This window comes from Balaenoptera physalus, assembly GCF_965194825.1.
Source record: "Balaenoptera physalus genome assembly, chromosome: 21".
NCBI classification, from domain to species: domain Eukaryota; kingdom Metazoa; phylum Chordata; class Mammalia; order Artiodactyla; family Balaenopteridae; genus Balaenoptera; species Balaenoptera physalus.
Genome location: NC_138902.1, coordinates 27982480 through 27998360, shown reverse-complemented (window position 1 = coordinate 27998360; position 15881 = coordinate 27982480).

Sequence of the window (15881 nt, the reverse complement as noted above, 5' to 3'; positions counted from 1 at the left end):
GGTTCTGGATTAAGCCTGTGAAGTTTTTGTCTCAACTTCCCCCAGACTCAAAATCAAGTGTGCAGATTTCTCAGTCTGGCTGAAAGCTGAAGAGAAATGGTGTGCTCTCGCATCATGAATTTTTGTTTCAAAAAATTTTCAATATTTATCAGTGCTATCTCAACCAATTTAGAAAAAACCTTGGACTTCAGGCCATTAGCTATTGGGAGTCTAAATGTGTCTTCTATTTGGATTAAAATGAAACAACTTCCTGGGACCATGGTTTTGTGAAGATGCCAGTATGAGACCTGGGTCTTCAGATTGACCTCGCATTGGATAACCACGGGATATTAGAACAAGGTCATCTCTGTGCCTCAGTTTTTGCCTTTTCAAAGTATGAGAAATAATATCATCCCCCCTACCCATTTCACAAAACACCAAAAGCTAGTAAATATCATAGTGTTTTCAGTTTACAAGTAAAAGGCAAGATAGCAGAGTGGTTAAAGGAGCCATTTCTTCCAACATAAACATAAGCTTTAGCATTCCAGGTGGCAAAGGTTACGAACTGAGGCAAGTGTCAGGCAAGATCATGTTGTATACCTGGAACACAGCAGTAACCCAACGTGTCAGCCATTAGCATCATCCACAAATATTCCATTTCTCTTTCCAGTCATGCAATAAGATTGCATTTCCCATGTTTCAAGATTGGTACCGAGGATTTGTTTTAATAAGATATGATAAGGTGACAGACACAGAGACAACTGTCTTTGAAAGAAGAATTTATTACTTACAGTTCCCAAGAAAAGGAGGCAGGCCACAGCATGTAGGGCCACATGGGTAAGTACCAGGGTCAGTCAGGAGGCAGGAGAAGTGAGAGGACTACAGGCAAAGGCCTTTGTTACCACAGTGGCTAGAAGTTGTTAAGTGGGGCTGCCCCCTACTGGGCAAAAACTGAAACACAGATGTTGGGGATTGTGATTGGAGAGTTTGTCATTCAATTCCTGTGCTCCCTCAAAAGATGGATAGATGTAAACGACTTTGGTCATTGGTCTGGACCTATGATTAATGAAGGCCAAATTATCAATTACAGAATCATAAAAGTTGCTTAGAACACCCCACCCCTGTGAAGACAGTTTATCCATGCAGCAAGTTAGGCATGAACCATGAGTAGAAGTGACATATGTCGCTTCCAGGCAAAGGGCCAGTGCAGGAATCAGCACATTCTCTTCCCCGACCACAGTGGTCATGAAAGCATGTATTGAGATGGTGCCTCCGTCAGCCTGCATTCCTGAGTGACCATGTGGAACAGAGTACCCACTGACCAATGTCGGATATGTAGCGTGAGCAAGAAACAGCTTTGGGGTTAGGGCATCAAGATATATGGTTGTTTATTCTAACCAAAACCTAGCCTATCCTGACTAGGATGACTTGAACCAGGGGTTGGGTGTTCAAATGCTTTTGAAGTAAAACTTCAGGCCTCTCCTCCCATTCCACACCCCCTGCCCTTCCATGGGCCACTTCTCACTTTGCTATGGAACACTGCTGAAATACTCCAGATCAGCCTCCTTCACAGACATAGAGATGGATATGAGTCCGACATGAGTTTGACATCCTTCCCCTTTATGGTCCCTACTGGTTGTAACACAAGACAAGTATATATAAGTTGGTGTAATGCGAGAGATTGACAATGCACAGCTAGCTACCTAAAGCACTCTGGCAGGTAAGACTAGTCCAGAGTCCATGAGGATAACAATGATGATTTCAACCTGGTGAGAAGGATAGATAGACAGATAGACAGACAGACAGATAGAGCCTATTGGTTCTGTTTCTCTGGAGAACCTTGACACTAATATACACGACTAAGCTTAAAATCAGACTGGGAGGGCTCTATAATATTACACAGAAAAGGCTGTAAATATAACCATTAAGGTCATTTTTGCAACTACCATGGGTGACAAAGATAGACCCCCTTTTTCCTACACCTGTTTCCAACTACTTAAAGATGAGTAAATGCTTTGGCTGCTATGGCAAAGGGCAGGAGACACAGTCAGCCCAGAAGAAGGGGAGATACTTGGATCACCTTTCCCATCCCCAGGGATAGCTGGTGACCTTCTGACTGGACACGTGCAAAGGTCTTACCCACCTCATGGAATATCTGAATCTGAGAGAGGCAGCACATAACATCCCATTATTCAGAATTTTAAAGCATTTTAGTTCTCTGGAAATGTAACCCTTATAACTGTTTTCCAACTTTCAAATACATTTTTAGGAATCTCTGTGTATGGGAGCAAGCAACTGCCTATAACCAACTCCTTTTTACCTGATAAGGTCTGGATCACACAAATATTATCTAGACCTTTAATACTCTTGGTATAAAAGGATAACGTGGTAAGGTAAATAAAGCATATACTGACAATCCTATTTTACATATGAAGAGACATAAAGACATTAAACAACCTGCCCAAAGTCTGAAAGCTCATTAATAGCAGAACTAAGAGAGGATTGCAGGTACCTCACTCTCTGGACAGGATGCTTTCCAAAGCATCACGTGCCACTCAGTGAATCATTTAGAACACCAGAGTGCACCCGAGGCTGGCCTCCTGCGCAGTAAGGGACAGAGCAATCCTTCTAAAACAGTTGCTCAGGCATTGGGTCAACAAATGTTCACTGAGCAATTTTCCCCTTCTCTGTGCTATGTTCTGGAGGTCCACTGGTTAGTAAAACCAGACCCAGTGCCTGTCCTGAGGGGTGCATGCTCTAGTTGGAGGTGGTGGCGGGGGGGAAGACTTTAATCAAATATTCCCATGGACAGATGGATACACACAGCAAGGAAGAGGCCCCTGGGAGGCCCTGGGCCAGGCAGAGGGCAGGGAGGGTTTTCTTGGGAAGCAGTGATGCAGATATGATCTAAAGAAGCAATTGGAGTTGTTAAGACAAAGAGAGAATGGAAGAGTGTTCCAGGCAGAGGGTCTAGAACATGCAAAGCCCTTACACTGGGAAGAAGCAAAGAGAATATAAGGGATGAAGGAAGTAAATGGAACAGAGGAGCTTGTGAAAGGCAAGACTGGATTAAATAGGCAGGGGCAGATCTTAATGGGTCTAGAGGCCATTTTAAGGAACTGTACTTTATCCAAAGAGAAATCATGACCCTGAAGGTTTGTGAGCCGGGGGCTACCGTCCATATCGTTAGGCCTGTGTCAATTGCCCACCCAGAAAAGAAGTTCATTGCCTTCTGGGCAGCTCATTATAGACCTGGAAGAGCAGACAGACTTTTTACTTTAGTCACAAAACTTACACTCTTCCCTAAAATGTCCCCACGCCATGCTCACAAACTTGAACTCTTTTCCATGCCATTCTCCTCCTTCTGAGATGGTACAAGATAGCAGGAAACATGACGTGGAGGAGAGCAGAGAGGTTGGGCTTCTCAGACGTAGTCTGAATCTCAGCTGGGCCACAGATGGTGACAATGAGCACACCGCTGAGCTTCGTATTTTACCTCCTCTTCTTTGCCAGGCAGCTCCCCTCTGGGGCCAGAAATAGTTCTCTGCTCAAAGCGGTGGTGGAAGGAGAAGCATGGGGCAGATTGACAATCCATGCAATCTCATTTCTAATCATTATACACTTTCCCTGGTAATTAAATCTAGTTCTTCGTGTGAGCTGAGTTTCTGTTTAGAATTTTAACTTATCGGGGTGGGGGAGGTGGAAGTCCTTGAAAGTCCTGTGATTCATCGGTGAAATAAGAAAATGCCAATGAAATGCGAGAAACACAGAAAGACATTAAAAGACATTAAAAACCTATTGTCTATCCTGTACTCCAGAGTAATTTCTAAGTGGTAATTACACCTTTGAAGAGTATCTAATTAGTATGAAAAAGAACTCTGGATGAACATAGAGCTCTTCGTCTGACTTCAATTGATACACAGTGATAATATTCAAGACTAATTTCCGAAGCTTTTATCGCTTGACTGAGCATTGCTCTGTTTCTAAAGTTTAGAAGGATTTTCCAATCTTTTGCTTCTGAGGAGTTAAGCAGAGGACCTGTTATGGGTTATGGAGGTAAAAGAGAGGAAGTAAAAATACTTAAGGGCCCTGTGGAAAGTGCCATCAAGTCCAGGCTAGGTCAAGTTTACAGTCTGTAGTGAAACAGGGATTTAAGTCACAAACCTCCAGAAAGAAAGTTTCGAGTCTCTTTACTTCTGGATCATTCAGTGGCATCTGGCGGCTCCTTTGAGTGACTAACACCTTGTAAGAACCACCATCTTCATCCTTACCATCAACAACAAAATAAACTTAATGCTTGCTGTGTGCTTGGCGTTATGTTAAATGCTATTATACTTAAATTATTAGCACTGTAAAGTAGTTTTAGAAAAAGACATTTATGATCACTCTCGAGTAAAGGCTCAAATGGTTTAACTAGCTTATTAAGCAGGATCATTCATTACCAATCTATTAGATTTGCATAAAATATACTCTACTGCTGCCACTCTCACAGGTACAATGGCAACACCCTTTGAACTACGGTCCATAAGTCGCCTTAATGGGTTACATCAAAATTTTAATGGCCCAGAACTTGGCCACTTACATTACTACCTAGACAAATGTTGAATGCTGCTAATGAGAAGACTGTCAGATACTGGGTTTGTAATGCCCTTCCCTTAAATTCTGTAATTAACACACATGTCATTGTTTAGCATTTTTGATCCCTCTCTTTAAAAAGGATTTTATATTAACCAAACCAATTATTTTTCTTCTGCAAGGACTTCAGATGCACCTCAGACCTCATCTCCTACTACTTTTCCCCCTCTTCACTTCAAGAAAGCCACACTAACCTCCTTGATGATCCTCAAAAATGCCAACCTCCTCAGGACCTTTACACTTGTGTAACCTCTGCCTGGAACACTGTAAGTCTGGGTTCTCAGAGCAGCAGACACCAAAGTGGTATTAGACACGCAAGAGATATACTGGGAGAAATGTCCACGAGGGAAAATGGGGAGGGGGCTGGAGGAGGCTGGGAGAGCTGCCAAACCACAATGCAGATCTGATCCCTGTGATGAGAAAGAAGGAAAGAAGGAAGGAAGGAAGGAAGGAAGGAAGGAAGGAAGGAAGGAAGGAAGGAAGGAAGGAAGGAAGGAAGGAAGGAAGGAAGGGGGGAGGGAGGGAGGGAAGGAAAAATTTATTTTTTTACATTTTCTTGGCTATTCCCATTTTGTTTTCTTTCTTTTCTTCCAATTTTATTAAGATATACAGCATTCTATAATTTTCATCGTTGATATTTTTAAATGCCTATCTTGCACCCTCAATAACACTGATTTTTAAAATATCTATCAATTCAATAGGGTAAAATATTTGTATCTTGTGAATTTATATACCTCATTATTTATGCTTTTGAACCTAGTTTTCATTTTCTATTAACCATTTTGTATTTCTTTTTAGTGAAATACCTAGTCTTCTACTTGGCCAATTTTTCTATAGAAAGGTCAGTGTTTTTCTATTAACAATTTTATATCACTAATATATATTATACATATTACTAATATTAGTAATATATATTATATATACACATATATGTGTGAGTGTGTGTGTGTATATAGGTTAAATATTGCCCCTCCTAAATGATATGTCTACCCAGAACCCATGCATGTGACCTTATTAGGAAAAAAAAAAAAAAAATGTATATATATATATATCTCTTTGCAGATATAACTAAGTTCAATAAGATCATCCTGAATAATCCATGTGGGCACTAAACCCAATGACAGGTGTCCTTATAAGAGAAAGGCAGGGAAGGGTGAAGCACACAGAGGAGAAGGCCATGTGAAGATGGAGGCAGAAACCGGAGTCATGTGGCCACAAACCACAGTGTCGAGAGCCACTGGAAGCTGGAAAAGACAAGGAAGGGTTCTCCCCTAGAGCCTTCAGTAAAAGTAGGGCCCCACCAACACCTTGATTTTAAAATGTTAGCTCCCAGAGCTATGAGGGAACAAATTTCTTTCGTTTTAAGCCAGCAAGTTTTTGGTAATTTGTTACTGCCACCATAGGAAACTATGTGTGTGTGTTCATGTATATACACATGAACATATATACATATGTGTTTATTTGTGTGTGTGTAACACAGAGTAACACACATTAGTGCAATGCAATGTAATTTAACTTCACTGCTTCATGGTCTTCCTCTCTGACTAAAGTTAAAAATTAGTCTCCTGGAAAATATCCTTCTAGCTCTTGGTCTTATACATCTTACTCTACTTAATTTTTTTAATACAATCTAAAAACTAAACTTCACAATGTCTCTTTCCTATGGGTCAGCTGGTTATTTTTGACATAATAAAGCAATGTGTCTGTCCTGTGTTGTTTTTTTTTTCTTGTCACTAACATTCCACAGTCAATCATGTTTATGAGCGCAAAGAAAAGAAATGGCCAGTTTGATAAAATTAAAATGTCTTTCAATCCTGAAGATTTTATTCTTCCGTTAAGAATTTTCATATATAAATACAAGTAAGTAGGCTGTCAGATATCAGCCTTTCATACAATGTGTCATTCCTGGGTCCTATACATTGTTGGTTCCCTGCTCTGGGTCCCATATTTTCATATATTTCTACAGCACTAAACTGTGAGACCCTTGAGAGAGTCTTATGTTTCCTTGTTTCCTTATGTTTCCTTGTTTCCTTAATGTTTCCTTGAGTCCAGTGTGCGGCATTGTTCCCAGGACTTAACTGGTGCTCAACAAATGCTTTTTAAATTAATCCTGAAAACTGTGAAATAAATCAACTGCTTATCCATTAAAACATCCCATAAGGGCTAAATCCAGATTGTGCTTCATAGTTAGGAAGATCACAAATGTAAATAGACAGGTTGAAGGTAATTTGCGAAATATTTGTAGGTAAATCGCACGTTCAAAAACCATGTATAATAGACTTCTCTTTGGTAACTGAGAGTGAAACTATTCATCATAGTCTACAACGTGGGTATAAGCCATAAGCAGCATTCTTTTCCATTCTTGCTTAGCACAAAGGCTTATCTACTCCAGACCTTGGTTTATGTTTCTCACAGTACAAATAATGTGGGTCAGCGACACGAAATGGATCCTTCACCCGTGCCACTTAAATACTGGACACTGAGGCCAGCCACATCGATAGTATGATGGTTGTTTGATTATGAGATGAGAAGCACTGTGAGAGAAAAAGAAAGAAATCCTGCATCTGAGCCTTAGGAAGAAAATGTTGCAATCAATTAAAAGAAACGTCAACAGCTAGCAGGTACCATGATCTTCAGAGTGTTGTTGCCTTCCACTAATCTTACAGAGAGGTAACTCTGGGATAACATGTTCAAGCTGCTTAAAGCCATTCATCTGAAAGAAGTTGTGACAGTTACGTTGCTGTTTTCTTCCCACTCCTCAAGGGGAAATATAATCAAGACTGTCAGAGCTTAAAAGAAAAGGGGAAAAATACACACAATCAAGCTACACTTCAATAACCAGATAACCACCAAAAATTAATCAAAACTTATCTTGAAACCCTTCCAGAATTGCAAAACTCACACAGTATCCCAGAGATAGATGATCCCGTGAATTGTGATGTATACAGCACATTGTTTGATAAAATGGTGATATTTTCCTGCCATAAGTGGTATAATTACACTATGCATCATATGTATTCATTTAATAAGATCCCTGCTTCACACTCAGCCAGGCATTTCTCACAAACTGCCATCTTCACAGGCCACTCATTCTGCTGATTCAGCCTTCTACCGTAGTGGGTCAGGCTGCCGCTAGCTGCTGTTTTTTCAAGACACAAGCTAACGAGCTGGTGCTTTCTTACATGTTGAAGTTAATAGATAACTAATATATTTTAGCACATTTATTACGGCCGGTCTTCCACTAAGAAAAACACTGCATGTTTGATTGTTCTGCTTTGACAAATGTGGAGCTACATCTTGAAAGTTGATTAAAATCAATACATCTGTGGAAAATTACATACAAAATGTACTAGTATCCAGGATACTCTGATAAGAACACTTCTCATTCTCAATTCTGCTCTCATCCCACCCCCCAAAAAATCATGCTAAAACTGGATGTGAGTACTCATGAGGAATACAGTGTTTTTTCAACTAACAAATTAAAATTACTCTTCAGTTAGACCATAGCTTGTCATTTAAGACAAGGTAAATTTTAGTTGAGTTTGGAGAGTAATGGTAGCTAATGAGGAACTGCAAAAAATGTAAGATTCTGAAGTCATTTTATGTCCAATCGAAATTTCAGAAAGCCTCCAGAAATTCGATGGCATAAACTTTCTCAGTTTAAACAACTACAAAGAACGAACAGATAGCAAGAATTCAGTAAAGGAGGAAAGCAAAGTTGTGGATGTACATGAGACATAAACCCCGTGAAAATGTGCAGACAATTGGGGAAGGACTTTGGGCTTTGCACTGGCAGAGTATAGAGATATACAAAAATCTTAGCCAGATTTTAAGGGCAATGACCCGCAGCTAGCAGCAGCATTATTTTTAGGTAAGTCTCATAATTCCCTGCCGAGTAAGTATCAGTAAGTGTTATTACTCCCATTTTACAGAAGAGGAACAGAATCAGAGAGGTTGATAATTAAGTACCAGAACTAGAATTCAAGCTCAGATCTGCCTGACCCAAAGCCTGGTTCTTTCCACCCTATCTCTGCCCACATTCCCCAACACCCACTGGCAGAATTAGTTGCTTCACACTCTATATGTTCCCACAGTTTCTCTTTGTTTGGTGGTGGTGTCTATTGGTTTCTTTGTTTTTGGTTTTTATATCTCTATAGCAGTTCTTACCATGCTGTGTGGCAGTTTATCTCCTAACATGACTGTCTCTCATGGGAGCTCAAGCTCCTTGAAGACAGGACATGTTTTATTGGTGTATTCCCATCAGTTAGCAGTATCTGGAATATAGCAGGTACTCAATAAATGCTTGTTTGCTTGTTCCATCATTCATACATTAGCATTTCTTGAGCTCCCAGTATATTTCAGACACTGTGGCAAGCACTGGGGATGAAGCAGTGAACAAAAACAGACAGAAGACCCTGCTCTCAATCTGCTGCGGAGAAAACATCACGCAAATCATCACATAAGCTAAAACACACTGCATAGCCCATGAGGTGTGTGCTATGTCACAAAGGAACAGAGAACTTTAAGAGTACAGGACAGTTTGGAGAATCCAGGTAGGATTCTAAAGAAAAGGGTTTGTGAGTGAGACATCAAGAATGAGTAAATGGGTAGAAATTCCCAGCATCTCCTCCGGCAGGAGATGACATGGCGAGAGCAGAACTTTAAGAGGACCAGTGTGGCTGGAGGGCAAAGATGGAGAGGGAAATATGTAAGCGTGAAGAGGCAGCACCGCATCAGAGAAAAGCACACTCTTCCCATTAACAGGAAGCCATCTATAGAGACTTCTGCAAAGAGAAAAATCCATGATTGCTTGTTCTACTGCCAAAATGTCTGGAGCAGCTGTCCATTTTCCTCTCAAAATCTGTTTTTGAAAAAAGATTGCTCAACTGATTATATAAGAGAGAAAGTCTCCATTAGTCCTAACATGCCCTTAGCACTGGGCTGTCCAGACCAGGGACTCCGTCAGCAGCAACTTCTCTGACCACTGGTGAATCAGGGGCGCCTCTGAAGCAGCAGCACGTGAAAGCAGGAGGCTGGTAAAGCAAGTTTCCTGTAAATGAGGCTGAGAGGAAACTGCTTGTCTACAATACTTGTGGGGGGGGACTATACAGCCAATTGATTATCCAAAAGATAAATACTAGTAATTAGCAAAGAACTGGAAGATTTTTCTTGAAAATCATAGATAAACCCCAGTCAAATAACTTCATCAGTATTATTTTTCCTGACATGCCATGTATCCTTGGCTTATGTTCCTTATTAAGAGGCCTTTTTCCAAAAATTTTGTTTTGTAACTGAAAAATAAAAATGATGAATATTCTAGTGATGTTGCTGATGCGTCATCAGCAAATAGACAACTGTTTGAACATGGTAACTTAGAAAATATCTTGCACAGTTGACTCAGAACACTTATTCACAGCCCATAACGGTTGATTCTCCCTCAGCACAAGACTGCCCAGTTTGTTTGCAAAACAACTTCTTCCCTCTCAGGCCAGTTCTTTACCACTAGTAGGCCACCCTAGGCAGCACGCAATTATCATTCTCACCTTTACTCAAGGGGCTTCCTAAGTAATTTTGCCTCCACCTTGCCTGCACCTAATCTTGACCTCTTGCACTTCCCCTCCTGGCGTGACTTACTTCTCCCGACTAAACTCAAGCATTTCACCAAAACTATAATTTGAGCTCAGCCCTAGAGTGACCCAGTCTAAGCCTGAATACATGACCTAATCTCAGCAGATCACTCACCGTTCAGGGACCCAGCACCAGGTAATTGGGCCAGCAATCCCATCAGATACATCCCACAAAGAAGTCAGCTCTACTCTCCGAAGGTGCTTGCTGCAGCCAGTTTGGGAAGAAATCAACACTTAACAATGCAAAGACCCGCAGAGTCAGTAGCTAAAGTTTATTGGCTTTTCCCCCCAATTAAGTGTGTTTGTAGAAATTCCATTGGCAGAAATTACCAGTATACTGAATTGTCATGTATTACCTGTCACTATTTCCATTTTGCCCTGTTAACAAAGACTAGAATTTAATTTCCAAGGTCTCAGCGCAGATGCTCAAATGAAACTGTTACTTTCATAGGAATGAAGAAATAGCAACTCATGTCTAAGGATAAGTCATAATTAGAAGAAAAAATTATTTAAGAAAAATATAAGGAACTAAGGCAGCATAAGGCAGCTCTAGGTTTAAAGGAAGTTGAAAGACAAAATAGGATGAAGACAGATTAATAAAGAGCTTCCTGCATGATTATCAATAAAAATACTTTTTCATAGAAATTAGTGGGTTTTATTTTGGTTGGCTTTTTATTAGTGGTTGTAACTCTTTCTATTTCCTGGATCAATGAGTGCAAAATTGGATATTAGGAGCCACAGGGGTACTGCAACTCAGGTAGCCCTTGAGGATAAGCAATTAAAACAGATTAGGAAATGGCTTCTTTTCATAGCTGTGGGCTAAGTATCCCGAAACCAGGTTGCTCCCATGCCCTGCTGTGAAACCGAAAACGTTAATGCTCAGCTGGGGAGGTGGGTCTACCCACCAGAAATACCCTGTTTCTGGCCCTATTTCTGGCCCTTCTTCTCTCTCCGTCACCTCCTTTCTGTTCTCCTGGACTCACAAGTTGAAATGAATTAGATTTGTTCACACTAAGGAACTGAGAGCTGTTAACAGCTTAATATGTTCTCTTTCCCACTGGTATTTGCACTTTGATAGAAAATAATGCCTTCACTTAGGAGAATGAATTTTTTGGGGCAGGTGACTGGAAGAGACCAGGGTTCAGGAGGGGCAGGTGCACAATCCCATGTTGCTCACTGGGAGAGCTTATAGAATTAGCTCAGAGAGGACCTAGACCATGGATTCTCCAAGGGCAGGCCAGGGACACCTGGGAGGCCCTGAAAGCCTGCCAGTGGTTACATGAGGGCAAAACTACTTTTGTGATAATACTAAGATGTCATTTGCCATTTTACTCTTGTTTTCTCATAAATACAGTGGAGTTTTCCAGAGGCTTCAGGATGGGGAGTATCACAACATATTAAATGCAGAAACAGGAAAATTCAGATGTCTAGTAAGTCCCATGCTAAGGAGATTTGCAAAAGTGTAAAACAATTCTTCTTTTCCCAATAAAAACTTTTTTTTTAGGTTTAGAATTTTTTAAATGTTTAATAAAATAATCTTAACAAATAAAAAGTTCAATGAAATTTTAAAAGCAAATAAATTTTAATACATTTTAATTTAAAATCTTAAAATTTTAAAAACAAAATTTTTTTAATTTTTTGATGTATTTTGTGCCAGCATTTTTTTCTAATGCTTATTATTACATAGTTGTGATCATATATGGAAGATAACAATAACCCTGTTACTTGCCCTTCCTATTTTGGAATAATTACTTGACATATCATGTAGAAACACTTTTAAATATTGTAAATGCAGTATAATATTCCATTGTATGAACATGCTGTACTGTACTATTTCTTTTGTTAAATATTTAAGTTTATCATTCCCTATTAGAAATAACGGTGATGAACATCTTATATCCCAAGTTAGAAACTAAAAAAATATTTATTTAACTGAAATTTGAATCCCTAAAATGTATTTTAATTGGGACACAAATATATTGAGGTTGTCTATGTTACACTACACAGAAACATCAAAAATATAGATTTTGGCCCAAATGTTTAGGTAACACCATTCTTTATGGGATGTTGTTCTCATTTTTAAACTCTCATGGTATTCTCAGGATTTTTTGTATATCCATTAGTCCATTTTGGATTATTATGTCAAATCAACCTTCCTAACAGGCAGCTATTTTTTTATTGTAATTAATGTCTACATGAGAAGTTTTGTAAAAGTCCTGGACACAATTCTCAGTTTAAAAATGGAATGTCAGACACTAAAGGAACATTCAATTTGGCCGATAATAAAACAGGTGTGGGAAAGCTTTCACCAACTGAGCAGAAGGGCAGAAAAATTAGAATAAAAACACTGAGTGGGTGTGACTCAGCCAGAAGACAAGCACAACCTAACTGAAAAATAAGGCATCAATTATAAAACAAATCTATCCCAGGAAAGTGAAGGAAACTATGTATGGCATCGCTCAGCAACGTGAACGTGTGACAAATGAGATGTATATGACCGTATTTGCACTACTTTCTCTCCCGACTAGACATAGATTAACCAGAAAACAAAGATTCTGTAATAGAAATCCTTAGTATAAGGAAACCCACTTCACAGTCATCCAGACAAACAATCCAACCTCGTGGCCAACCCATGCTGACCATAATGCAGTACAGCAAAAAGTGACCCCAAAGAAGCAGGCAGGGGAAATGACACCGTTTTGTCATCATTTTCCTTGGAGAAACAAGGATGCACGACGTTTTATTAATAGGTACAATCTCTTTATGTAAGTAACCTGGTAAAAGGTAATAGGGTGATTTCATGCTCTGCTGCAAAGAAGTGGGATGGCTTTCTACCCTAAAGCCCTTGGTGCTCTTTCAAGCACTGCATGCAGCATATTTGCTACTTCTTTACCACAGATAGAATCTCAGTGATCTAAAAGAGCTGATCCAGCTTCCTGCAGAAATTCTGCTATGCCCACTGCGCATTTCATACACTCCAGGGCCTGCTGGCTCATGTCACATCCAATATGGACACTGATTAGTGGAGTAACAATGACAGCAGTCTGGGTTCTGTTGTACCTTTTCGTTGTATCACAACGTGCTAATTAACGCAAGACCATTAGGTCAGCGCCTTGTCAGGTTGACCTGACACCTTTTACATTATAAAATCTCCTTGGAAATATCTTAATAAGTTACAAACAACCCCCAAATTCTGATGTTTTTAACAGGATTTATTCATCATAAAGTCCTGGAGATATCTATTGCATCCTGTTTTGATTCACAAGTGCTATTTACTCACTCAATTAACAAACCTATACCGAATGCCTAGTATGTGCCAAGCACCTCTAGGCTGTAAGCATAAAGCAGTAGATAAAACAAACAAAAATGTCTGACCTCAGGAAGAAAAAAAAGTGGTCCAGAGACAGGGAGTGCCAATTCGACATTTTAAATATGGTGGTCAGGGAAGGCCTCACTTAGAAGAAGCCATTTGAACAAAACATAGTGAGAAGCAATCCACAAGGATATCTGAGAAGTAATGTTCCAAGCAGAGGTCCCGAGGAAGGAGCATCACGTAACAAGTTTGAAGAGTAGCAAGAAGCATAGAGCAGGTGAACAAGGGACAAATACAGGAAGGGAAGTAGGAAGAAGGGCGGTGGAGGCAGCAGATGGTGAGGGTCTTAAATGCTGTTGGAGGGCATTTGGTTTTTACTGAGTGAGGTGGGAAGCCATTGGGGGTTTTGTACAAAGGACTGATCTTACCAGACCTGCCTTTTAACAGGACCCCTATATAGAGAATAGACTGCCAAGAAGTACAAACAGAAGAGGGAGACCAGTTAAAAGACTACTGCGATAATCCAAGTGCAAGATTATGGCGACTTGGACCAGGGTATAGCAGGGTAGGTAATGAGAAGTGGTCAGAATATGGGTCAATTTGGAAGATGGCACCACAGAATTTGCTGACAGATTGAATGTAGTGCATGTGGAAAGAAAGGAGGACAAGGATGGTCTCCAACATCGTTAGATACACAGGTACTCCCTTTTCAAAATTTGCTTTACACCACTTTGCTTTTACGAAAGACCTACATTAGCACCTGTTTTCACTAATGGAAAGAAACCTGAAGAGGAGTTTTGCTTTTACAGAAAAAGGCAAAAAGTGAAAATGGCAATGAGTGTTTGTTTTGCAGTGAGCTGTTACAGAGGCAGTGTGTACCCCCAGCAGCGAGAGTGGCACCACCAAACTCCTTCCCCAAGAACTGCACCCAGCATCAAGCCCCATAGCTTTGAACTGTGTCTGTGAGCATCTGTGCTTTACCCAGACTTACTTTTTGCATTCCTTAACAAGATGTGTTCTAAGGTAACTGCTTCTTTGCTTTACACCATTTTGGCTTATGAAAGTTTTCAGAGGAACACTCTACTTTTGGATAGTGGGAGGGAAACTGTATAGGTTTGGAGTTCAGACATGGGATCTGGACTAAAAATTTGGATCTGGGAGTCATCTGTGTATGAATGGTGCTTACTGATATAAGACCATGTTAGGAGTTCCCTGGTGGTCCAGTGGTAAAGAATCCGCCCTCCAATGCAGGGGATGCGGGTTCGATCCCTGGTGGGGGAACTAAGATCTCACATGCCGCCGGGCAAGTAAGCCCACGCGCCACAACTACTGCCTCAACTAGACAGCCCGCGGGCCTCAAACTACACAGTCCACGTGCTCTGGAGCCCGCACGCCACAACTAGAGAGAAGCCCGCGCGCCACGACGAAGAGCCCTCACGCAACAAAAGATCCCGCATGCCTCAACGAAGATCCTGCGTGCGGCAATTAAGACCCGACACAGCCAAGCAAATAAAAATAAATAAATTACTTAATTTTAACAAAAAGATATAAGACTGTGTGAGAGCCCTAAGGGATTAAGTGAAGGTAAAGAAGTTGACAGAGGAGTGAGCTCTAAGGCGCTGCAGTGTGTAGAGGTCAGGACGAGAAGAAACAAGCAAAGCAGAGCAAGCAGGAGTGGCCAGTAAGAAAGGAGTGTGGCTGGCATGGTAAACCAAGTAAAGGGGAGGAAACGACCAGGAGCAAAAATGCTATTAATGGACTGAGAACTGACCACTGGATTTAACAACATGGAAGTTATTAGCACCCTCGAAATGAGCCGTTTCTTTGAAGGGACTGAAGCAAAAATCTGATTGAAGAGGGTCTAAGAGGGAAGGTGAAAAGAGAATTTGGAGACAGTAAATATGAAAACTCTTTCAAAGAATTTCACTCCAAAGAAACCATAAATGAGGTAGTAGCTGGAGGGAAATATAAGATCAGGAAAGATTATGGTCAGACGGGAGACATTCCACTGCACGTGTTGGTAGGAATGCTGTGGTAAAGGTAAAATGGATATTGCAGGAGGCTGAGGGGAGAATTGCTGGAGTCGGAGAGAGATGTTGGGATTGGTGTTCAAGGGTAACACAGAGAGAAACAGGAGAGAAGCAGAGTATTTGGATGTAGATATAGACAAGTGGGTTGATGAGGGAGTCACAGTTTATAGAAGCTCTCATCTTATTACTTCTATTTTGGGGGTATTTTTTCAATGAAATATGGCCCAAGGTCATCAGTAAGAGTGAGAATGGTAGAGGAAATGTTGGAGGCTTCCAAGGAAGCAGAATAATTCTCCT